The 24,769-nt window shown below is 39.1% G+C and overlaps 1 long non-coding RNA gene across 2 annotated transcripts; it reads right to left on the bottom strand.

Moving 5' to 3' along the window:
• Nucleotides 1–19,282: 19,282 nt before the first annotated feature.
• On the bottom strand, nucleotides 19,283–22,672 carry LOC149237904 (uncharacterized). Of its 2 annotated transcripts, none has more exons than XR_016245327.1 (3): nucleotides 22,234–22,652; nucleotides 22,044–22,134; nucleotides 19,283–19,702 (listed from the first exon to the last, which is right to left on the bottom strand). It is a non-coding gene; the product is annotated as an uncharacterized LOC149237904 (long non-coding RNA). The 2 variants fall into 2 exon arrangements; XR_016245326.1 differs by lacking the exon at nucleotides 19,283–19,702 and adding an exon at nucleotides 20,013–20,512 and having other exon boundaries at nucleotides 22,234–22,672.
• Nucleotides 22,673–24,769: the final 2,097 nt, after the last annotated feature.

A 24,769-nucleotide genomic window follows, 5' to 3' on the forward strand; every position in this document is an offset into this window, starting at 1 on the left:
TGCTGGAATGGAACTGATGCACGACCTCCATAGATTGTTCTTTGTCCAGACACCTTAAAAAGATTCCAGATGAATCCCTTCAATAGAACAAATTTTCATGAATACAGAATTTGGCTGCCCTAAGCTTAATAGTCCTAGTTTGGCTTGAACTTAGGCCTAGAGGAACTTCTAGCTTCAACAAAAATTGAGCTATTGTAGAATACCATTCACAAGAAGCTAGATTTTCAGCGAATGACTGGTTTTGTCCTTGTTCAATTGTTTCTTCTCCTGTCTGTCTGTCATCTGAGCTTGTGCCTATCCAATTTATGTCCAGCATCCTACAATTTTCTTCAGCGATCAGCTTGGCAAGGCCCTAACCTTTGACAAGCTTGGTGGGCTTTAATTCTATGTTGAATTCAATAAGTTTTGCAATCCATTTAGCCCTTCTTCCATCAACATCTGGTTGCGTTAAGACATCCTTTACTGAAGCAGAGGGCACATATGCAATTACCTTGGAGTGCAGAATGTATATTCGAAAATCTTTTAAAGATTTGATAAGAGCACAAGCCTGTTTTTCGATAATATCATACTTTAGTTCAGCATCCCTTAAGGTTTTGCTGAAGAATGCCATTGGATGCTCTAAACCCTCATCATCTTTCTGTAATAACACCGCTGCAAGGGTGTCACCGGAAGCAAAGGAGAAGATATGGAACTCCTTACTATAGTCTGGGCTGATCAAAGTGGGAGCTTCCATAATAGCTCTTTTGATGGCTTCAAAAGATCTTCTTCCTGCATCAGTCCATTTGATCTCTGATCCCTTTTTCAGCAAGGTGATGTGTTTTACCAATTCTGCAATATTAGGAATAAACCTCCTTACAAAATTTGTTTGCCCCAGAAAGGATTGGATGTCCTTTTTTGATCTTGGGACAGACAAGGTTTGTATTGCTTTCACTCTTTCTGCGTCAATTTTGACACCTACAGCAAAAACAATGTGCCCTAGCAGTTTGCCCTCTTCTAAAGCAAACTGTGATTTCTTGGGATTCACTAATATCCCAAACCCCCTGCACTTCAAAAACACTTTCTTCAAACACTGCAAATGATCTTGATGGCTGCTAGAGTACATTGTTATATCATCTAGGTAGACAAGGACAAATTTATCCTTCTCTCCTACAAATGCTATATCCATAGCTCTCTGAAAGGTGGCTCCAGCGTTCCTCAGCCCAAAAGGCATCTTGGAATACATAAAAGTGCCCCGAGGAGTGGTTAATGCAGTCTTTTCTTGGTCATCTGGATGTACAGCAACCTGGTTATACCCTGAAAATCCATCCAGGAAAGACATGACTTTGGCCCTTGAGACTTTCTGTAGCAAATGCTCCATATTGGGCAGGGAATAGTTGTCCTTTTTGGAACACTTGTTCAGGTTCCTGAAATCCACACACAACGTGATTTCTCCACTTTTATTTCTCACCGCTACCAAGTTGGCTACCCACTTTGAATATCTCAGAGGGACTATGATTTTGGCCGCCAACAATTTCTTGATTTCTTTTTCAATCAGAGGGAGGAGCAAAGGATTAATGGGTCTCAACTTCTGTTTGAAAGGAATAGTGTCTTTCTCCAATGGGATCTTATGTTAGATGATCTTTTTGGCATACGTTTTAATATCGTTGTATTCCCAGGCAAAGACATCAGCAAATTGCTTCATTAAGGTGCAGTACTCAGAACATTGGGCAGCAGACAAATGGGTGGACAGATTTATATACTTGGGATGATGTAGACTCCTTATGTTATGCTTATGGACTGCGGACTGATCTTATTTTTGGGCAATCTTATGAGGCACGCCACTCTGGTCAAACAGCTTCTCTAGAGACACGAGCCCTTTAGGTATATGATTGCTAAGCAGTTGTACAATACTGTCTTGGCCAATTTTATTCCTTAGCTAGGATTGGGAACATTCCTCCAAGGTTTCATTCTCTTGATCAATTTTCATTTCGGAGAATTCATCAATGACTTGCAGAAACCTATTTACTTCATCATCATCCTCAAAGACTTTCCAGTGTTGGACATTATCAGGCAAGAATGGTCTATATTTTCTCTGGACTTCACAAACCAATTTAGGGGGCATGGGAGAAATGAACATGCTAGCAGACACAGCAAAGGAATCAACAAGCTGATTTTTTACTCTAGGAATATATGAGTTACAAAAGTTGTCAAAAGATTCTTTGAGTCTCCATATCTCATCTCTGTATGCTTTCAGCCTTGGGTGCCTTACTTGGAATGTTTTGTTCACCTGTTGAATGATGAGATCAGCATCTCCAAACACCTTTATATCTCTGATTCCTATGTCTTTGGCAGCGTTTAAGTCCAATATCAGAGCCTCATATTCTGTTATATTGTTGGTGATCTGAAAAGTTAGCTTAAAAGACAGATGTGTGCTTTCTTGCTTTGGAGACACCATCACCACTACTGCTCCTGCAATTTCCTTTGAACAGGCTCCATCAAAGAACATATCCCAAGCTTTTGTCCCTTCTTCTTCCATGGCCTGGCATACTGGCTTCTTGAGCTGCACCGAGGCCCTTTGGGATTCTTCAATTTGGAGAATACATGCTCCAAAATCAGTGTCCACAGCATAAATGGGATGACTAGAGGAATTCTTCTCATCACTGATGATATAGGCCCGCTGGGCTTCCTGTACAGTCTTCTGCTTTCTCCTCCAAAAACTGGCACAGCGGCATAAGACAAGTCATTTTGCAATGTCCCACCCAACCTCTTAATCCACCCTTTGGAAGCATACCAAACTTGGGGGGACATCTGCTACCACAATATCCATCATCATGCTCTTCATGGGCAGCTAAGTTAGGGTGATAGCTAAATTTTTTACTAACCCCAGAGGTTTCACCTTCCTCGAATCAAAAGAGAACAAGTCATGACAAGATCTGGTAATGTCAAGGCCTAACTCTTCCATCACAGCTTTGGGCATCAGATTATGGTTGGCGCCTGTGTCCAACAGACAGTTGTGTAGGATTTTGTCATGAATGGTTAAGGAAACATAAAATGATGGGGAATTGTCATCAGCAGGTTCGGTCATTGGGCTAAGCACAACTGCAAGTTTATCATCTTGTAAATTCACAGTCATTGGATGCGTGTGTGACTTTCAGCTCAAGGGCATCATGGATAGGCTTTTTAAAGACCTCACTCTTTACAAGTTCTATCAGAGGTACAGATATTTTTAACTTCTAGACTTCTGATTCAAAGTTGAAAGGGGAAAGGGGCTTGTCAGGGCCTCTTACCTCTTGAGCCGGTGTTTTGAGGATGATGGGATCAGCTGCTGGTCGCTTCTGCTTGTTGATCTGCTGCTCTGTGGGGACAACAACTCTCTGGACAGGATTCTCTTTGACATTACTCGTTCTTGACCTCAAATTATATCTTTGCTGGTGTTCAGTCTGTAGAACAGCTTCTCTATCCCACTCCTCACTGGTCTGGACCCTGAGTAATGACTCCTCATAGGCAACGAATGTCAAAAAGGCAGCACTGCCCTTGTCTTCCATTCAGTGAATCTCATCCTCTTCATCAAACTGTTCCTCCTCCATGACTACGTTCTGGAAAGGAGTCTTAACCCTTTGTTCTTCACTGGCCTCTTTGCCTCTCTGAATGATCCGCAATTGTTCATTTGCTCTTCTGAATGGATTTGGATTTCTAGGAGCAAAGGTATTAAGAACCCTTGCTTTCCCAGAACTTTGTTCAACCTTTAGCTTAGATATTTCAGCAGCCAATGACTCTATCATTTTAGTTATTTTGTCTATTTTGCATTCTGAAGAAGAAGAGGAAGACTCACCTCTATGCCTCCTATCAACATGGCCTTTGAGTTTCTCTACAACCATGATATTGGATTCCACTTCCAAGGTTGCATCTTGCATTTCAGCTAGAGTGGCACATCTTCTTTCTCTTAATAGCAGGCAGAAATCAAAATCAGAGGCATTAACATAGGTGAGTTTGGTAGAGGTGGGGGTAGGCTTTACTTCAGCTGGTATCTTGCTATACATACGATTGAATCTTTTATTAAAGTCAGACAATAACTCCCCATTTTCCCTTTTCACGTTGACAAACTCTGTGTGGTAGTACAGCAGGGCTTTCTTATCTCCGCAATGTTTTAAAAGCACATCATCTAATGCTTCAATGTCTGCTATAGACCTAGGGGTTAGCTCTCTAAACCACTTTATTGTCTCTCCATCAAGGCTTTGGACAAACACTCTCATCCACACATCATCTTCACTGATTTCTAAATTATCGCATAACCATAAAAAGACTCAAGGTGTTCTTCCGCTATTACTCCCTCTGTACCAGTGAACTTAGGCATGTATTTCTGATATTCTCCTGTAGACATGGCATTCAAAAGAACAAACAGGACCAGGGGTCCATACCTAGCAGAGATGATTCTTTCCATTTTGGTAGGTGCTTGTGGGCCTGCCATGACTGGGGTAGATGGAAGGATACTAACAGTTTGAAAGGTAGGGAGTTGAGAAATGACTGACAAGGCTAAAGGAGTATGATGGACTGGAAGGGAAGTTTCCTTTGGACTGAGATCCAAATGGAAACTTAACGAACAAGGAGCTTTATGAATCTCTGAGAGTATTTCTTCATTGGTAATGCTAGGCTCTATATTTTCAACATGTACATGCTCAGTTACAAGCCTTTTTTGCAGAGATACATAAGATTGTTTAGGCTTACATGATCCTGATATTCATTTTCGTGATATCTTGCTTTGCTTGACAATCTTCTCAGGGTCAAGCACCGGGTTAGCTGGTGATTTTTGAGGATTTCTCGGAGTATGTCTCACAAACTGAGCCAAAACTGTGATGTGGAGTCGCCAAGAGGTTCGGCTTCTAGTAGAGTCGCTAGATAGATGATTACAACCAAAAATGTGTCTAGACTTTGTCTATCATCAAAGCTGGATCTATGTCATTTTCCCAGGGAAACTGAGTTTCAATCTCCTCTCCCCGCAACGACGCCAATTATGTTAAGATTCCAAGAAACTCTCCTAGGTTGTAGCTCGAAGATGCCTGGAAAGATATAAATTCAACTATTGTTGCGGGTTTAATGGAAAGAATGATGGTTTAGTTCAAGCCTGATAACCACTTTCACTTTGTTTCACTTCAAACATGCATGAACACCCTCAGACTACAAGGCTTTAGACCATCAATGCTCACAGTTTAGATATAAGGTGAATATGGAGAATACTAAACACACCAGCAGATGCACAAGACCATGTGATGGCCGGCTGCAACTAGTAAGGAAACATGTAAATCTAATCTATTAATGCAAAGACAGGATGACAGCGCTCTTGCACTAGATAAAAAGAAACCTGAGCAACCTATTCAGTGATGCAATCAATACTTTAACACAACGATAAGATGACAATTATCTAGTGCTAAAGACCAAGAGCTCAAGAATACAACGTATCAAGAACAAGCTTAGAATAAGGAGAAAATGAACAGTGAGCAGTTAACAGCAAAAGAAGCTTGTATTAGCTGAAAATGAAGATGAAACGCTGCAAGTGACAAAATTTCCACAGTCTCTAGAAGTTGAACTTTACATCAAATGCCAACCTTGATTACATCTTGTTTCTGGGTATTTATATATTTACATTACAAAGGCACTTGGCCGCTTAGGTGTGGAGGGGTCATAATTGACCACCAACTGCATTTCACTGTCTGATGGAGTCTCTGAATGTGTTTACTTGCTTCAGTGGGTGAATCTGATCTGTTCAAATATTGTGTTATTCTTTTAGGCAGTTGAAATTCTCGTACCAATAGAGTCCATGACTGATAAATTCAATTACAGAGTCGTGTTGTGTCCTTTTCTCCCCTGGCCATGCTTTCTGTTAAATATGGTGGTTGGGAGTCTCATTGTAACTGATGTTGGCAAGTTGGTTATCTCCTTCTTCGGGCAACAGAATGGTCAAAGGACGTGGAATGCATGGGTAGGTGGACAATTTGGGTGAATGGGAAGAATGACCGTTGGATCGGGAAAATGGACGGCGGAGATGGCTCGGCAGAGGTTATCGACCGAGTTGGGAGCGGGGTGATTTAGAGTCGCTAGATCTTCAGCGGACAGATCAGACGGTCATCGGGAAATGGAGTTGCACAATTGTTTATTGGACGGGGGCGGTTTGGTCGGGCGGTAAAGGTATTCATCACACCGCTTTCGGGTGTAAAGTGGTAAAAGCTCAGGGCCGAGCGATTCCATTCAACAGTGGACACGTAACAGCGGATGAGAGAGAAAAACCGCTCTCATCTCACGCTATCGCTCGAGTACGTCGTTGGCACGATGGAAGCAAAGACCGTCAGATCTTGACAGAGATGATCTGATGGTGGGGAGTGACAGAGACGGTCGCCTTTATCGGATACGACGGGAGCCGTTGGATCGACAGGGGTGATCAATGGCGGGGAAGCGATGAGAGGTTTATGAGCGCGTGAGAGCGTATGGGTACATTTTTATGGTAAGTTTGGGGTTTGGCACTTGGGGCTAAGGCCAAAGGGGGTTACTATGTCAGGTTTAGGAGACAAATAGGGGAACGGAGGTGGTGGAGAGTAAGAGGGTATGAGGAAGGAAAGGAGGAGTGACCAATGTGAGACCCCTTTGAACCCAACCAAACAAACCAAGCTTTTCTCTAACATTAGAAAGTCAATGCTGCATAGCAAAGCTAACAATACTCGTCTAGACTAACTATGCATATACGATTATTATGTATGAATGATAATTATTTGTGAGTTTATGATGTGAACATGTTATTTAATGACTATTATGGATATCACGATTTTGTTTGTGTTTGTGCTGATGTGTTGTGAAGTTATATCTTGCTAACTAGATTGATTGTGTAGATAAGATAGCCTCCCCTGAGATATATTAAGGTATGAGCTTGCTTATGTCATCTACCTTGTGGTTGAATGTTTGATTATGTCATCTAGTTGATTAATTTAACATGATATGCTTGCAAGTTGGTTTAATATTTGATGAATTGCATAATATGAGTATGTGCTCAAATGATCTTGTTTTAAAATGATTGCACTAACAAGTGTTGAAACAGTTGATATGTACTTGAGTGTAAATGGGTGATAGTTGTAGCATTATGTCTAATGACTATGAGTTGACTATGGATTATGACATAATTGTTAGTTTTGGTAGAGGTTGATTTCAAATTGACAGATATGATTGTCTTGATATTTGGAACATGCAGTTGACATGTGTAAACAGTTGCAAGAAACATGCTTGGTATTAGTGTGACAAAGTAGCAATTGATGTGTTTCTATAACTAATAGTTGGGTGATGTGACAGTACATTGTAAGCCTTGATTGCAACAAGATAAAAAGGTAAAAGAAAGGAATTGGGCAAAAATTCCTTTGGCTATGTTATAGTCATGAACATGTATTTGACCCGTATATGAGCTAGTTTCCAATTATGGATGGGTTCGTCAACGTAATTGGAGTCGCTTGAGAGATTGCATGGATGTGTTCAATTACAAAGAAATGTGCTTGGCACAACAAGGTAAGGTAACTAGTATGTTTTTATGTTTATTTATGCACTGAAAGTTATGTGTTCATGAAAATATGATGTAGGGGATTACAAGGCAAATATACTGCATGAAATAGTGAAGAAGGCACATGTTGAGCTTTCCTTTGGAATCATTGGGAACCATGGGGATTGAGTCATGGTGTCTATTGTTAGTCTTGTGCTTTTGGTATGTTGTGATGTGCTTACACTTGATTTCTAGTTTTGTTATGTCTAGTGCATGATCATGCCACTTTTTATGTGGTGTCGTATTGTTATTGGTTTTCATGGTTTTCTTACTGTTTGATTCTCGATCTTGCCTTTATAATTTTGAGAGTCTTGGGAATTGATTGGAGAATGAAGAAGTTAATGGAGCTCAGAGAAAGTTGTGTGGTACCAAATAAGTAAGGTAAGACCTAGATGGATCTCAGTGCATGTATCAGGGTAGTTGAAGGCAAGAGTATGCCAGCTAGTTGAATTGGTTGGGTCCATTTGTGTAAATGGACAATCACAGGATAGTCATAAGAAAAGTAATCAGGAAAAGTAAAATAAATATATTTGATTCATCAGATACCTTAGCTATGTTGGGAATCATTGTTCTCAATGTTGTGCATGTTTTGAACAGATAAAGAGAGTTCTCTTAATCTCGACTTTATGATATCTGGTAATTATGTTGTGATAATGATTATGTTGATGTATACATGTAAGTATGTCATGTCAAACATGGTCATCTTGGATCATGATTGTTTTATGTTAAGGTTTATATGAATGCATGTATGTATGTCGTCTGACAAGATCATGATTGTTTAATGCTAATATTTACATGTATATATATATATATATATATATATATATGTATGTATGTATGTTGTTGTCTCACAGGATTGTTAAGATCATTCTTGTGGAGGAATGATTGCTTATGTAGGGGAATGGCATGGAGAGGTTCTTGATTTATGAAGAATCAAGTGTGAAGAGTAGTCATGAAAAATATATGAAGTCATTATTATGTGAATATGAATTGATATTGTATGCTTGTATTTAGCCTACATTCATGTTATGTCAGGTCGCGGTAAAGGATACATCATTAGAATGAAAACAATGTGCTTTTCGACATGCTAGGATAAGCATGGATGGTAGAGTGATAATGAAAGAAATGTTACTTGGTAGAGACAATGTGGTTTGGATATGTGGTACTACTATTGTGCATATGTTGTATGTGTTGTACATGTTTCATCTATGATGTTTTGCGCATGTGGTGTTGCGTATATATAGTATGTGTTGTTTACGCCATGTTATGTATAGGGTGATACAAATGGTGGTGTGTGTATATTCATTAGGATATTTTTGAAGTCTAAAATGGGCCTCCTAAAGAAATTATAAAATAATAGTCGAAATAATAAAATAAGATTAGATGACATCATCAAATTTTAAAAGAACCAAAAACAAAAACAAAAAACAAAAACAAATTATTTTTTCAACTCATATTTTCAACTTATCTCCTCAAATTTTGAGTGAAAACACTCGTTGGATGCATAATTTGACTCATAATCCAATGAGTACCCATTTTGCATACTTTTGATGGACCCTGCTATTCGAAAAATGAGAAATACATGAAAAAAGTGATTGCAATCACGTTTTTTCATGTAGCAAGATTCGTCGAAAGTATGCAACATGGGTACTCTTTGGATGAGGAATTAAATTTTGCATCCAACGAGTACTCCCGCTAAAAAATTGAATAAGACCTTACGGAGATACATTGAAAATACGAGTTGAAAAAATAGTTTTATTATTTTATTATTTTTAATCTTTTTATTTTTTTACTCCAAAAATAGTGAATCATCCCCATGGTTGACATCACAATATTGAATCCCATTGGTTTTTATAAACTTTATTTTGGTTGTACATTTGTCTTAGGAGACCCATTTTAGACCTCAAAAGTCCCCTAATGACATGCAGTGCTGGTATAGATAGTGTTATGTACATGTTGAATATGTGGTGTTGTGTACATATCGTACCGTGCACATGTTGGATATGCGGTGTTGTGTGCATATGGTGTTGTATTCATGTTGTATATGCAGTGTTGTGTACATGTGATGTTACGTACATGTTGTATATGCATTTCTATGTACATATGGTGTTGTGTGCATGTTGCACAAGTGGTACTATGTACATATTGTTTGTGTTCATGATTGTACATGTGATATTGTGTGCATGTGGTGTTGTGTACATGTTTTGCAAGTGGTGTTGTGTACATGTCATGCATGTGATGTTGTGTACATGTGATGTGTACATGTCGTGCATCTTGTACTGTGTACAGGTGGTATTGTGAACATGTCGTACATGTAGTGTGGTGTACATGTTGCATTGTGTATGAGTTGTGCAAGTGGTGTCGTGTACATGTGACATTGTGCACACATTATGTAGGTGGTGTTGTGTACAGGTGGGATTGTGTACATGTTATACATATGGTACTGGTGTGTTGATTTGTGTAGCTTGGAAGGTACTCCAAGCCCTAAGGTACATGATTTGGAGGGAAAAGCACCACAAGGGTCACTTGTGGGCTTCAAACCCAAGTATGGGGTTTTACACCCAATCAATTTTGGGGAAATTTCGGAAGCCCATTAATACATGTGATGGCATGAGACAATAGAGGGAGGAAAGGAGAATCCAACACTTTAAAAATCGTTAAATTTTGAGTTGTAGAAGTGGAGAAATAAATTTTTGAGTTGACAAATAATTATTGGTTTTCAAGTCATGTAGACTTGAAGTAAAATTTGTCCAATGGATGTGTCTCTTCACTAATTCGTGGAGCCCCTCATTTGGATATAAATAGAGGGTGATTTGATGTGTTTTAGAGCATCCAATGTGCAACATATTATGAAGGAAAAGGAGCTCTAAAATTGGGATGCAAGAAGAGGCCTAGACAACATAAAAGGTGGGTTTGAATTTTGCAATGGAGGACGAGTTAGTGAGGCTAGTGCAGATTGTCTATGGGATAGAAAAGTGATCCGAATTTGTTGTTTTAAGGGTCGAGATTACTCACTGCTAGGCCAAGTTCCTTGTGGGCAAGAATATTATTTTTTGGAGTGTGTTTGGGCACCTTTTTTAGGGTTGTGTTGGAGGGTTGTTGTGCTAGGCCGCAGGCCATAGCACACAGTTGGGCTTGTTTAAGGGTTGACATATGCCCTAAAGAAGTAGTGTGGGTGAGGAGGATTCCTCTTAAGGTGTGTCGCAACCCTTTAAGGCCCTGTTTGGGGATTGTTGGCAAGATTTAGGCTTACAGCAAGTGCCCTAACCAGGTGTTACAACTAGCAAGGTGAAAACATTATTACATCAATGTTTTTGGATAGGTGTTGGGTCAAAGTTTGTTGACCATATTAGATCGTACTGTTTGCGCAACCTCTGGGAGCCAATTTGTAGGTGAGATTGGGTGATTGTGTGTCTTCATTGCTGCAGAGTCCACAGTGATTGGATTGGGTGCCCTTGATCTCATTGGAGGGATGTGTGTTGGCTACCCAAAGTAGCCCTAGAGCAACATACAAGAATGACGTTGTTTGGTGCATGATTGGGTGAATATTACAGCGTTATGAGTAGCTCTTTGATGGATGAAAGAGGCTATTGGAAGGCAGATTAGAGCTCGAGAACTAGGCCTACCTAGAGAGCAGATTTATGAGCCCATGTACATGCAACATTGTTAGGTGGCATCCCTCCTGGAGTCTCGATGTATAGTTGCCTTGATGGAATAAGTCACTACTAGTGAGCTATATAGGAAGAACAAGATACGACATAGAAGTTGCAACGAAGATTGTCATTGTATCTTGTATACCATATACTATTCTGTCATTCAGATTTGGTTTAATATAACGAAGATTGGTGATTGTACAATATTGTACAATTTTGTTAAAAAGTGTGTATATTTGTGCATATGTGATTTACTGCTTTATATTTCCATTGAGAAAAGTAGTTTATGGTTGAGATTCTTGGTTTTGTAGTGTCAGTGATTTTAAGACCCTAACCTAGACCCAAGGCCGTGGAAATTCAACATGCTATCATAGCATGTCTGAGCTACTTTGGAAGTAAGTAAATCAGAGTTGTGCGCAACGAAGTACAACGTAAGAGGGAGTTGGTCACATTGTAAGTGAATGGCTCACTACAATGTTGAAGTTACAGGCAGGTCTCCAATATGAGGACAAGTTGGAAGGGTTTTCCAACTATACTCCTTGGAAGGAAAGGATCAAGTTGGTCTTGCAGGTCAACAGGGTCTAGGATTTTGCCGAGAAAGAGATCAAAAAGCCAACAGACCCTAAGGAGCTGGAAATATGGGATGATTTAAATGTTAGGGCGAGTTTGATCATCCTATATGGTGTGAAGGATGTCATAATACCTCATTTGTCCGAGAAGAACAATGCACATGAGATGTGGTTGGATCTTCAGAATTTTTTCCAGAATAAGAACAACAACCAAGTACTAGTATTGGAGTATAAGTTAAAGTCCACCAAGACGATAAAGGGTGAAAGCATGACCTCATATTTGACAAGATTGTCTCAAGTAAAAGATGAGCTTGCTACCATCGGTGTGACTATCTTAGATGGAGATATAATAAAGATTTCCTTGAAAGGGTTAATCGAGGAATGAAATCCCTTCATCAAAGGAATTGTTGCTAGAGAGACGCTGCCAGACTAGGATACATTGTGGGATGACTTCATTTAGGAAGAGTTGTGAGATGAGGATCTTCATCCAAAGAAGAATTCTTTCGATGATGACATGGCACTTGCAACGCGAATTGAAGGATAAGCAGAAGGAGGACTTAAGTAAGGTCAAGTTTTTCAACTATGGAGAGATAGGTCATTTTTCATTGAGATGTCTGATGAAGAAGAAGGGAGATGACAAAAGGAAAGGAAATCAAGTTGCCGGTTTTTCCACTTCAGTTGAGATTTATGATCTCACCACGAGATTGGAAGAGGAGGAATTTGCTATGATTTCTCATTTCTCACAGGGTACTATCAATGAGGATGGATGGTACATGGACAGTGGTGTGATGATGCATATGACAAGGTCATAAGAGGTTTCTGAGACTCTAAATGAATGGGACTTGAAGTTGCACATGGTGTTGGGCAACAAGAATCAGTTGGAGATCCTAGGATCAGGTGTTGTGCCATTCAGGATCAAGACATGACATGTGATGCGAGTCCAGGATGTACTGTTTGTACCAGGAGTCAGATATAGTGTGATTTTCGTCTCGATGATCGAGAGGAAGGGGTCTGAGGTCTTGTTCTACAAAGGGAAGGTGACACTCAGGCCCAAAGGCTCTAAGTCCGATGGGATTATACTCAGAGTTAGAGAGCATAGTCTCTACAGGTTGACGGGCAAGCCTGTGGATCGTGGAAAGAAGCAAGTGGTGCTGGTGCAGGTGTAGGTGTAGGCTTTAGAGGAGCAGGTACATGTTCCCAAGAAGAAGTTACACCTTCCCGAGAATGTCCAAGTTCCAAAACCTCAGAGGGAGTCGAGTTTGAGAGGGAGCTTGTAGATTCAGAGAGAGACTCTGCATTCCAAGAAGAGTGCATGTTCGGTGGGGAGAAAGGGTGATCCTATAACAACCAAGAAGGAATCATGGAGAGAGTGGAAGATGTTATAGGATAATAAGAAGAAATAAGGTGCTTCCAATAGTGACAACAACACTTCCGAGAACGACGTAGTTCACAGTACAGGGATTGCTACAATTGTGAGCGCCAAGAGTTGGGCAAGTATTGCGAGTAGTAACGATGATGATGAGTTACTTCCTAGCCCTAGAAGTACCTCTCTCGCTAAAATGGAGCATTGATTTATGTAGCTTGGGAGGCACTCCAAGCCCTAGGCTTCAGGGTTTGGAGAGAAAAGAACCACAAGGATCACTTGTGGGCTTGGAACCCAAGTATGGGGTTTTGCAACTAATCATGTTTGGGGAAATTTCAAAAGCACATTTCTACATGTGATGGCATGAGACCATAGAGGGCGGAAAGGAGAATCCAACGCTTTGAGAATCATCGAATTCTAAGTTGTAGAAGTGGAGAAATTAATTTTTGAAGTTGACAAATAATTATTGGTTTTCAAGTCATGTAGGCTTGAAGTAAAATTTGTCCAATAGATGTGTCTCTTCACTAATTCATGGAGCCCCTCATTTGGATATAAATAGAGGGTGATTTGATGTGTTTGCAGAGGTTGCTAGTTACTAGGTTGAGTTCCTTGTGGGCAAGAACAATGATGTTTGGAGTGTGTTTGGGCACCATTTTGAGGATTGTCTCACTGTTGGAGGGTTGTTGTTCTAGGCCATAACACATAGCTCGACTTGTTTAAGGGTTGTCAAGGGTTGACATATTCCTTAAAGAAGCAGTGTGGGTGAGGACAAGGTCTCCTAAGGTGTGACGTGGCCCTTTAAGGGTCTGTTTGGTGACTAATGGAAGGATTTAGGGCTGGAGCAAGTACCCTAACAAGGTGTCACGACCAGCAAGGTGCAAATATTATTACAATAATGTTTTTGGAGAGGTGTTGGGTCAAAATTTGTTGATTAGATTAGATCAGATTTTTTGGGTAGCCTGTGGGAGCCAATTTGGAGGTGAGATTGGGTGATTGTGTGTCTTCATCGCTGCAGATTTCACAGTGATTAGATTGGGTTCCATTGATCTAATCGGAGGGAAGTGTGTTGGCTACCCAAAGTAGCCCTAAAGCGGAATAAACGGACATTGTTTGGTGCATGATTGGGTGAAGATTGCAACCTTATGAGTATCTCTTTGATGGACGAAAGAGGCTACTAGAAGGAAAATTGAAGCTCGAGAACTAGGACTACCTAGAGAGCAAGTTTATGATCCCATGTACATGCAACAGAAATGACATGCAACATTGTTCAGTGGAAACCCTCCTGGAGTCTCGATGTGTAGTGGCCTTGATGGATTAAGGCACTACTAGTGAGAAGTACATGTTGGACAAGATACGACATAGAAGTTGCAGTGAAGATTGTCATTGTATCTTGTATACCATAGTTTCTTGTATTATTCATATTTGGTTGAATATAACAAAGATTGGTGATTGTACAATTTTTTTTTAAAAGTGTGTATATTTGTGCATATGTGATTTACTGCTTTATATATCCCTATGCAAAGTAGTTTATGGTTGAGATTCTTGGTTTTGTAGCATCAGTGATTTTAAGACACTAACCTAGACCCAAGGTCGTGGAAATTCAACATGGTGTACATGTGGTATTGTGTGCATGTCATACAGGGTGTGTTGTGGGCATGCGGTACTATGTATGTGCATTGTGTAGTCGCGGTATTACGACATATGTATACATTGTGTTGTACTCTATGTACGTATTTGTGTTGAGTTGTACACCATGTGTATTTGTATGTATTGTGTTGTAGTGTACACTGGATGTAGGAGTATGTATTGTGTTGTGTTGTACACTCGGTGTAGATGTATATATTGTGCTATAGGAGTACGTATTGTGTTGTGTTGTACACTCAGTGTAGATGTATGTATTGTGTTGTTTTGTACACTAGATGTAAAAGTATGTATTATGTTGTGTTGTACACTGGGTGTAGGTGTACGTGTTGTGTATCAGGGGTAGATGCATGTATTGCATGGTGTTGTATGTTGTGTGTGCTTGTATGTGCTTGTATGTGTTTGATTCACATTATGTGTATGTGCTCATGGTTGAAGAGAAGGAAACGGGTGTTTGTCGGATGTGGCAACTGATCTGGTGTGCACACAAAATAAGGACAAAGGTGAAGCTAAGAATTGATTAAAGGGTAAGTATCGTTATTTTATTTTAGTTTATTATGCATGATATTTATGATTTTGATCTATGATGATTTTGTTTTGAGCTGACCTGATGTGATATGTTTATACATGATGATTTGCTCAGATATGCTAGTTTGACTTATTGTGACACGAATCGAACAAAATTGCAAGTGTACCTTCTTGACAGGCCACCAATGAGGTATGTTTTGAATTTATTTCAATTTATTTTGAATCTACTGGAAATTATGTGCTTGGTACATGAAAGCATGAAATGCTCAGTTGGGTGGTTGAAACTGACTACACAAATTAGCAACAACAATGAAAGAAATTGGAACATGTAGCAGTATGTTGGTAAAGCATTCAAGAGCAGAGACATTGTGGGACACTGGTACCCAATAGTTTCCATTGATTTCCATGAGCGTGCTATCACTGATATGATGGTTTTAAAGCAGGGATATGCCTTGGTGTTTGTATCTTCCAATGCGAGGAAGCCTTGCCAAGGGATGGACTGCCCACGATGGGTGTGCCAACGAAACTTGGAAGGTGTGTAACTGCATAGAAGGGGGTGACTGGATTGCCCGAGGGACTATATAGTAGAGAAGGGAAGGTCGGGGATGGATTTGTTTTAATCATTAAAATTTCTAGATGGAATCAGATGCACATTAGAACGTGCCCCCAAACAATGAGCCAGTAATTGTTCACTGAGAGGATAAGTGGCACAGGTTTATAGTGCTGGATATTGGATATAGATTTGACTTTCTGATGGATTCTGGACTTCCTTGGAAGGAGGTGAATCCTATTATTACTTTGAGGGTGGAGGTGTGAGCCTCTGGATTCCCTTATTATGGATGCAGACATCGTATCATTTTATTTGCTAGTTGATAAAATGTGTATATGTGCATATAATTGTAAATACTATATCGAGCTGGTTTATAAAGCTCCATAGAGAGTATGGTTATTTTATGGTCAAAGAAAATGTGTATGTGTATTTGTGGTTATTATTGTAAATACCATAATGAGTTGTGTTATAAAGCTTCAGTAAATGATGTGTTTGTCATGTTTTAGAAGATGGTCATTGTAAATACTGCAACAAGCTAGGTTATAAAGCTCCATGGGGAGTATATTTTGCTTCCAGCAGTCTTGTTGGTTATGGGTGTCATTAAACATCCAGGTTGGAGTTCCCCCAAGGGGGAGGGTTATGGAACAACCCTGGTTAAAAATCCATGTAAAATATATAATACCATGGTCATGGGACACATATTCCAAGACAAATGGTGTGGAAAACATCCTAGTGGGTGTTCATTCAGTTTATTATGGCTAAGGAAATGGAAAAAGATTTAGAAAGGCACGAGGCATTTATTGGAAATCTATTTATGAAAATTCACAAAGGGAAGGTGAAAGGTCACAGGTTGCATGTGAGGAGGAAATTGAAGGAAAATAATGGAAATTGAAGAAAATAGAGGCCTCATTGATAAAAAAGGCTTATGAGGATCAGTTGGTAACGTTTTGACAGGTTTTAGTGGAGCTCTCTTCTATTCCCTCTCTCACTCTTGGACACTTAGATTTTTCTTGGAGCACTCTTAGAGAGTGTGGCATACTTGGGTTTTTGGAGAAAGAAGACAAAGGAAGAGCAGGAAAGCACAAGAAAACATCGGGATCAGAAACTACAACAAATTTGGCTTGCAAGTACCGAGTTGCATGTATGTTTTCTTCACTAGTTTTGGCATGCATGGCATATGCATGTGGATTACTAGTTATGATCTGTCATTGGAATGGAGGATTTCCTAGATTGACAGTGGATTTTCCTAGCCTTTTCATTTCCTGGATAGCCATGGTGTTGTGGATTTATTTCTTTGTTTTCTAGTTGATTCTCATGTTTCCTTTAGCTTGGGTTGAGTTATTAGTTACTGGAAGCACTGCTTGGACAAATGCTCTGGAAGCTCTATAACAACTTGGGTTGAGTTACTAGTCCTGGAAGACTTGGTTGGACAAAAGCTCTGGACAAATGCTCTAGAAGCCTGGCGACCGCTGTGAGTTGAGTTACTGGTCTTGGAAGCCTTGGTTGGAACAAATGCTCTGGAGCCATGGAAAGCTTGAGTAGAGACTAGTCTGATGATGGTTTTGTGATGTCTGATCGTGAGGTGGAATCATTGTTTGATGGGTTACGGTGGTTGACCTATAGAAACCCTAGATGGTTTTGGATTAATGTGTTTTATGAGATCCCACGTTCATGCTTGGAATATATCACGAGGGTGACTGGCTAAAAGAAAGATTTGGTTCAACCATGTCTACAGTCAGGTGGTACGTGGAAGTTTCGAACCTGGATAGATTTCCCTATGTCTAGTAAAAGCTAAGTTCTCTTTCATTTGACTTATTTATATGTGGATTTAATGGTTTTTATATCATTGTTATTTCCATGGTTTTATGTTGGTTATAAGCATGGTTAATTGACCAGTTCATGTCATGGTTATTTCATGTATTTACTTGTAATTGTTAAAATATTGGATGCAAGACCTAATTGATGTCATAATAGTTGAAGGGAGAAGGTGGTGATCCTTCTTTTCATGTCTCATAAGAGTTTTTAGCCATTCATGCTTTGTCTTGTATCCTAGACCTGTAGATTGCATTCATGCCAAGTGTTTGACAAAATGTCAGTCCCAGTTGGGGATAGTCTGAACTAGCCCTTGAGTTTGTTTTTTTATTTATTATTCTTGTCATTATGTGTTTAATGGATTCCATAAGTTATAGCAAGTTTTGGGCAGTAGCCGGAATTATGGGCTTTAAAAGTGGCTCAAATCCCAAGGATGTTGGCACAACAATGAGCAACTAGTCCCTGGACGCTAGCATGCCATGTCATGAGAGCATCCAGATCCTCCTAAATGTTGTCATGCCCATATCATGGGAGCTTTTGGGGGTTAAGTGGTCTAAAATTTTAGTGTGACCCAAGGGTTGGTTATCAAAAAGGTTAGGATGGTTCCCAGGGGTCCTATTGTTGATGGTGAAGGTATGTATAGTGTGTTTCCACTTATTCCACTTCCTTAAGGTCACTTAAGAGGTTGAGTGATATCATATTAGCCTCTCATCACATCTTTACCCTGATTGGTCAGTTACTTGGGTAGATGTGGGAGGAGGGTGTTACAAAATACATGGAAAATTTCTCACACAAACCTTAGAGATGCCAGAAAATGAGCAAACTTTTTACTAAAAACATGTTTCTTCTAGAGGCATGTTTACTAGTACCACTCCATATATGATCTGCCCCATTATGTCATATTTATTTCCTGTATTCCCCCATTCTTCTATAACCTGGCACAAATTCCTGTTTCTCCTCTCACAATTTTCTTAAAATAACTAAGTACTAGATGATACAAGATGTCTCCAATGCAACTATGCTTAATTTAAAATCATAACTACAGAATATATCTGATCAAGGTTGTAAATATTTACAGGTATAACATAAGTATAATCTAATATTTGAGCATAAATCCTAAAGTTGATATCTTATGGTCATTTATTTAAAACATCATACGATTCGTTCATCTAAAGAGTTAATAAAGAAAAATCCATAGAAGTGTGTGGTCTAGCAACTTGCAACAAAATGATCAAGTTTTTATTGACATGGAGACCTAGGTTTGGAACCTCCTAGGTGAATGTGGATGAGGTCAAATTCCAATCGTATGTAACTTAGACAACATAAAAATGTGCTTGTTGCATGTGTGGTCTAGCAACTTGCAACAAAATGATCAAGTTTGTATTGACATGGAGACCTGGGTTTGGAACCTCCTAGGTGAATGTGGATGAGGTCAGATTCCAATCGTATGTAACTTAGACAACATAAAAATGCACCTGAGTGCAACATCTTAGCTGAAGGACAGTTGTAAGTTAATTTGAGCAAAAGTTCTGAACAAATAAATAGAAAAAAAAAAAAAAAAGAGAAAATAAATAAAATCAAGAAATATACAATGCCTAAATTAGAATTGCCACATCATCGAAACACGATCAATACCCTCTTATATTATTTAAATATTCTACAATTTATTGAAATATATACATCATATGGGAAAATTAAGAACAAAATTATGGCTTAGAATCGACATCCACAATTAATGTAGTACATACCATACTATCTCGAAGTGTACTCATACTCCTAGCAATTTTGGGCCAAAATGCATTCAGATTTTTCTCTAGTGTAGCCTCAACAACTTCCCATCTCACAACATCATTTTCAACATTATTGCAACAATTGACACAATTGCAACCATCACAATATGTTCTAGATGCAAAGCACTGACAATACTTGGTGAAAAAAACAAGAAGGGGATAAATAGCATACTCAAAGAAATTGATACTCAAGTATTGAAACTGCAAAAACTGTATGAATATGGTCACTAAATATCTTCTTTTTCTGCAAAAAAATCAAAAAATAGTTGCAATGAATAATATATCATAAACACCATCACACAACTGCACTTCTATGGAAAGTATATGAAATCCAAGTTAGAACAAATAATGAACATGTTATTACACCTTCGTGATAAAGTAAACTCATTTCAATCCAACCCAAGGGTATTTTCTATATATTTAGTTGCTTACAAATGTGTTAGCTAAGGGTGTCTTTCTTTCATGACAAAAGAATAGTAAAAAATCAAATGATTGGAGATGCCATTACAAAACATACAATTTTCTCTATTGACAAAATAAAAGATATTAGGAAAGTGCTTACAACTTCAGGCATTATGAGTTCTTGCAATTGCATTGTTTTGATTTTTTTCGAGTGCCTTCCTTCAGGTCAAATAATGGAATTGACCTTGCTGCCCTTGGCAATGTTGGTTTGATGATCAAATAAAAGACAATTATGAAGATAAAATGCCACCCAAATGAAATAGTGCACTAGTAAATTGAAAAATATAGTGATTGCAATCTGAGGTATTCTGATAGTTTTAAAGGCATTTACCATTTTTGTCAAAAAAAAAATAGGCAGAATAACATAAATAATAATAATATTTCAATCCACAATTATTTGGGAGATCAATTGCAAAAGTTCAGTAAAATAACGATACAAAACTGGAAAGAGTTGATTAGAATGAGACAACACTCTTGCATACAGTAACCAGAGCAGAATCAAGATCAGATAAGTGCAAACCAACTTTGAAGGTCAGAGCAGGGGAACCCCATATCCACTTGATTAGGAAATATATTAGGATTCTGATAATGCCTGAAATCACATTAATGGACAAACCCCATTAATCTAATGTCTTGCTACTGATTGGCATGAATGTTAATATAACCCAAATATTGAAATTCAATAAAAGCCTTAGATCGTGATCCAAGACTCCCATAAAACAAAACACACATATTTTCTTGAAAGGGTGGAAACACAAAACTAAAAAAATCATGTCATAATCTCTGCGGTGATTGAGACAAAACTTAGATGAATTATTTGGAAGAATTTTTTTGAAGCTTAGCTATGAAAACCCTTAATTGAAAATAAATACTGATTCACCCCCTCTCAGTATTTCCAACCAGCCAAAGATCATGTTTGTAGTTCTTTCTAATGTCCCCTTTCTGAGCTACGATGATCAGTTGGTTGCAGAGTGTTTGGGGATGGTGCTGCGAATGAGTTGGGTGCGTGGGCTTCTTTGCAGATATTCGGTGTTCCATCGTATAAAAGGTAAGAGAACGTTCCTATCTAAATGTTTTTTCAAGGTTGAATGTGTGCCCTTTTCCCAGATAGTTACGAGAAGGTCCATTGATTCTTTGTTAAATTCATGCTATTTTATTTTCTTGCTTCTTCATGTGTTCAGTTCAGGTGGGCTTCTACTCTTTATTGCAAAATATTAAGTACACTAAATCTATATTAGCTACTCGGAATTTATTTTAGTCCCTTATTTTGTTTTTTTCCAGTTCTTTTGACATGGGCAACACCTACTGTCACTTATCATTAAGCTTTACTATCCTACCCTCCAACAGTGCATTGAGACTATTGTCCCTTACGCTGATTCTACATTTCTAAATATTCTGTAAATTTATTTTGAAAATCTAATGAACAGATTGTCAAGAAATCTAATGTTTTTACATCCAAATTACATTTAAATATTTAACCCAGCCCGCTAGGTACACGAAATTGTGCAATCATCAAATAACCACTCTACAATCTCCAGGCACATAGTGAAATATAGTGGGCTAACAGGCTATATGCAGTTTTCCAATATATGGAGACTTTTGTTTAACAGTATATCCTCAAATTGGCAGTAAATTAAAGCAATAGGTTAAGGCCACAAGTTGACAGTAAATTAAAGCCACAAGCTGATAGTTAATTACACTGGAAGAAAATTAAAGCCACAAACTGGCAGTAAATTAAAGCCACAAGCTGATAGTTAATTACACTGGAAGAAAATTAAAGCCACAAACTGGCAGTAAATTAAATCGTTAAATTGTTTTGTCATAATAAAATAAAACCCACAAAATTTTAAAGCAAAATTCTCAAGTTGTGTTACATTTGCAGCATATTAGATACGAAAAGAGAAACTTTTCAAGTGTATTTTACTGGCAGTCAATTAAGTCCTTAAACGTTTTCTCATAACAGATAAAAACCCAAAAAAGTTTAAAGCTAAAATGGTGCGCTATATTCTCCCGCTGTGCGACATTTGCAACATTTTACATATAAAAATGAGTGTTTCTTCTATGAAATGGCGACCACAGTCCTGAATCAACCCTATAGCCAGACGACAGCTTGAAAAAAGTACCTGTGAGGAAGCATTCAGTGAGACGCGCATTGGCATTGCTGAAAAAAGTTTGACCGCATAGCGCCTTGCTGCAAAATATAATTTTGTTTCCCTGCCAAAAAAGTAGTGAAACCCCCATCATTTCATCGGTGGGGAGTAACAATGTAAGCCAGAAATTGAGCGAAGATGGTGGTATTGATTCAATACTTACCTGTGATGTCATGGATACACTCCATCATAGACACCTGCAGAGGTTTAGCCATCGCATAAGACACCGAAAAAATGACGAGTCCCTGCCCAGCGCGACCTCGTTCAAAAGGGGCAAGTGGGCTAAGCGACCTCGTTCAACAGGGCCAAGTGGGCTAACAGGCTATGATGTTGTGACACCGAAGTTCCAGAGCTCTTGGCATGGCAGAACAAACCGGCAAAATTAGTTGTCCCTACCGAGCGAGAGTTACTTGTGCGGTTACCCTAACCTTGTTTTTCCTCAGCCATCGATCTTCGGGAATTTAATATTCGCCGTTGATTTCGTGGGGATCTCGAGGTGGTGTCATAATAGCTGACGTGCGATGAGGCCCTCTCCAGAACCTTCAGAGCATCTGCAGAGATTACCGCTTGCGACATTGTCATTTAAACTATGCTCCTCAAACTTTAAGGTCGAGAACAGGTTGCGCAAATTCCCGCATAAACTTTATGCTAAATGAAATCAATTTTTTTGTACCTTTAATACGAGGTTATGTATTTTACATTTTCGGAATTTTTTTTAATTTATGACAAAGACAGTGGTCTTTATTAGTCCCTGCTAGTCCCTGCCATCTGGCATCCGGCAGGGACTATTGTAATCGTTCAATGCCGAATTAGCATTAGTTCAATGTTTTCTCCATCTGTTATACGGCGGTTATACTAAATTCGTGTGAGGTTTTATGTGCACATAACCAAAGTCGCATTCGGGGTTAAACTTTCTCATCTTATTTGGCCTCTTCCCGAGGCGGAAGAGGCCTGACCATGGGTTATATTGGTTTTAAGGCTGCTGCATTTTGGCTAACCGTAAAAGGGCTTGTTTTAATGTTAACATTAGTTTTGAAACATTAAATGTTGGGATGGGCAGATAGTTACAAGCAACCTATGATAAGTTCATTAGCATAAGTTCATTATCAATCGCAGGTAATTACTACAAGTGTGTTTGCATGTGTTACAGGTGGATGATGCAGCGCAGCTGTGCTCTGCTTTATAATCGTCTTCCACCTGCTCTTTTGTGCGTCGTCTTCCACCTGCTCTTTTGTGCGTTCTCTGCTTTCGTTCTGTGAACAAGGTATCGTCTTCTTAACCAAATGCATCCTCATCTATTTTGAATATATGCTTATACTGTAATGGAATCTGAGACCAAGTTGCCTAACCATCTAACTTAGCAATTGTCTAGCCTTGAAGGTTGAACTGTACGGACCTGCTGGAGAGGCTGAGAGGAAAGAGGCTCATGTTCGTCGGAGACTCCATCAGTCGTCTGAGCTTTCTTTCTTTGTTATAATGCCTTGCGTCCATGCATCCTCTTGCAGATGTTTCAGGTTCAGGTAAATGTAGCATGACCAGTGCTCAGGCGGCATAGCTCCACCACAGCAACAAATCTATGAGGCCGTTGGGCTCCATCCATGTTGTATTTGCTACTGTCATGATCAGTGTCTTGTTTGGCATCGAAACGTTCCTTCGAAAACAGTGTATGTTCTGCATGATCCGAGTCTTATTCAACCTGCACAGATAGGTATGAATACTTTTGAGTACAAACTGTAAATTAAGAAATTGTTTTTCACTTTTGTTGTTGAAAAATTCCTTTATATTTCTTGCAATTTATGAAATTTTTGAGGAAATGCACCACATACCCAATACAGACGGTAATTGAGAACCCTAATTTGAAAACGGCAGCTGACAGTTAACATACTGACCGAAATGAATTTATTGCAGGAAGCAGGGAATTACTGGGTGAGGTCTGTAATGGTTTGTGTACGAAATTTAGGGTCTCTTTTCACCGATTTCTAATCTATTTTCTTAACTCCAATGCCAGGTTTGTCATTAGCGCCCAGGATCTCAGCGAATGATTTAGGCGAATGATTTAGGTAATGATGCCCCTACATGTTATGGTTCAAGTTGTTTTGTTTCCTTTCATCGAATGACTGCGGCAATATTATTATTGCTACAATTCACATAGTTCTGGGTTTCTGGTAGGTACAAAACATGGGGTTCAAAATAATTCTCTACATTCTTGCTTGCGACTCCTGCATCTAATCTACAGGGTTCTGAATCCTATTTTTAATTGGATGTGTTTATTCTGACAGGAAATGCATTGCAGCTAATTCTGGTGTTTACTTAGAAAACAAACAGAGCGAGAAACAAAAAACAAAGTGAATTTACTACCCGCGACAAAGAATTCCATGGATTCTTCCAAGAACAGCAGATCAAGGTTTCACACACCCCCAGCGTCATCGCCATCGCCTTCGCCTGCACCTTCGTTCGGGAGCAGGAACTGGAACAGCCCCAGATTCGAATTCGGCGAACAAAATGCAGTCCTTTATATGAGTCTGCGGCGCCCTCAAAAGACAGTGGCCGCAGCCGCATTTCTTCCTTTGATGCCTTCAACAAAGGAACTTGTTTTTACTCTGTCCTTCTCTCTGCTCACCGAATCCACCCTTACCCTTCTTACTGCATTCGATTCAAAAACAGGAGGACTTTGTCTGATATCTAATGACTCCCTAATA

Source organism: Pinus tabuliformis, chromosome 8 (assembly GCF_031772625.1).
Source record: "Pinus tabuliformis cultivar Carrire ecotype Pingquan chromosome 8, CPIR1, whole genome shotgun sequence".
NCBI classification, from domain to species: domain Eukaryota; kingdom Viridiplantae; phylum Streptophyta; class Pinopsida; order Pinales; family Pinaceae; genus Pinus; species Pinus tabuliformis.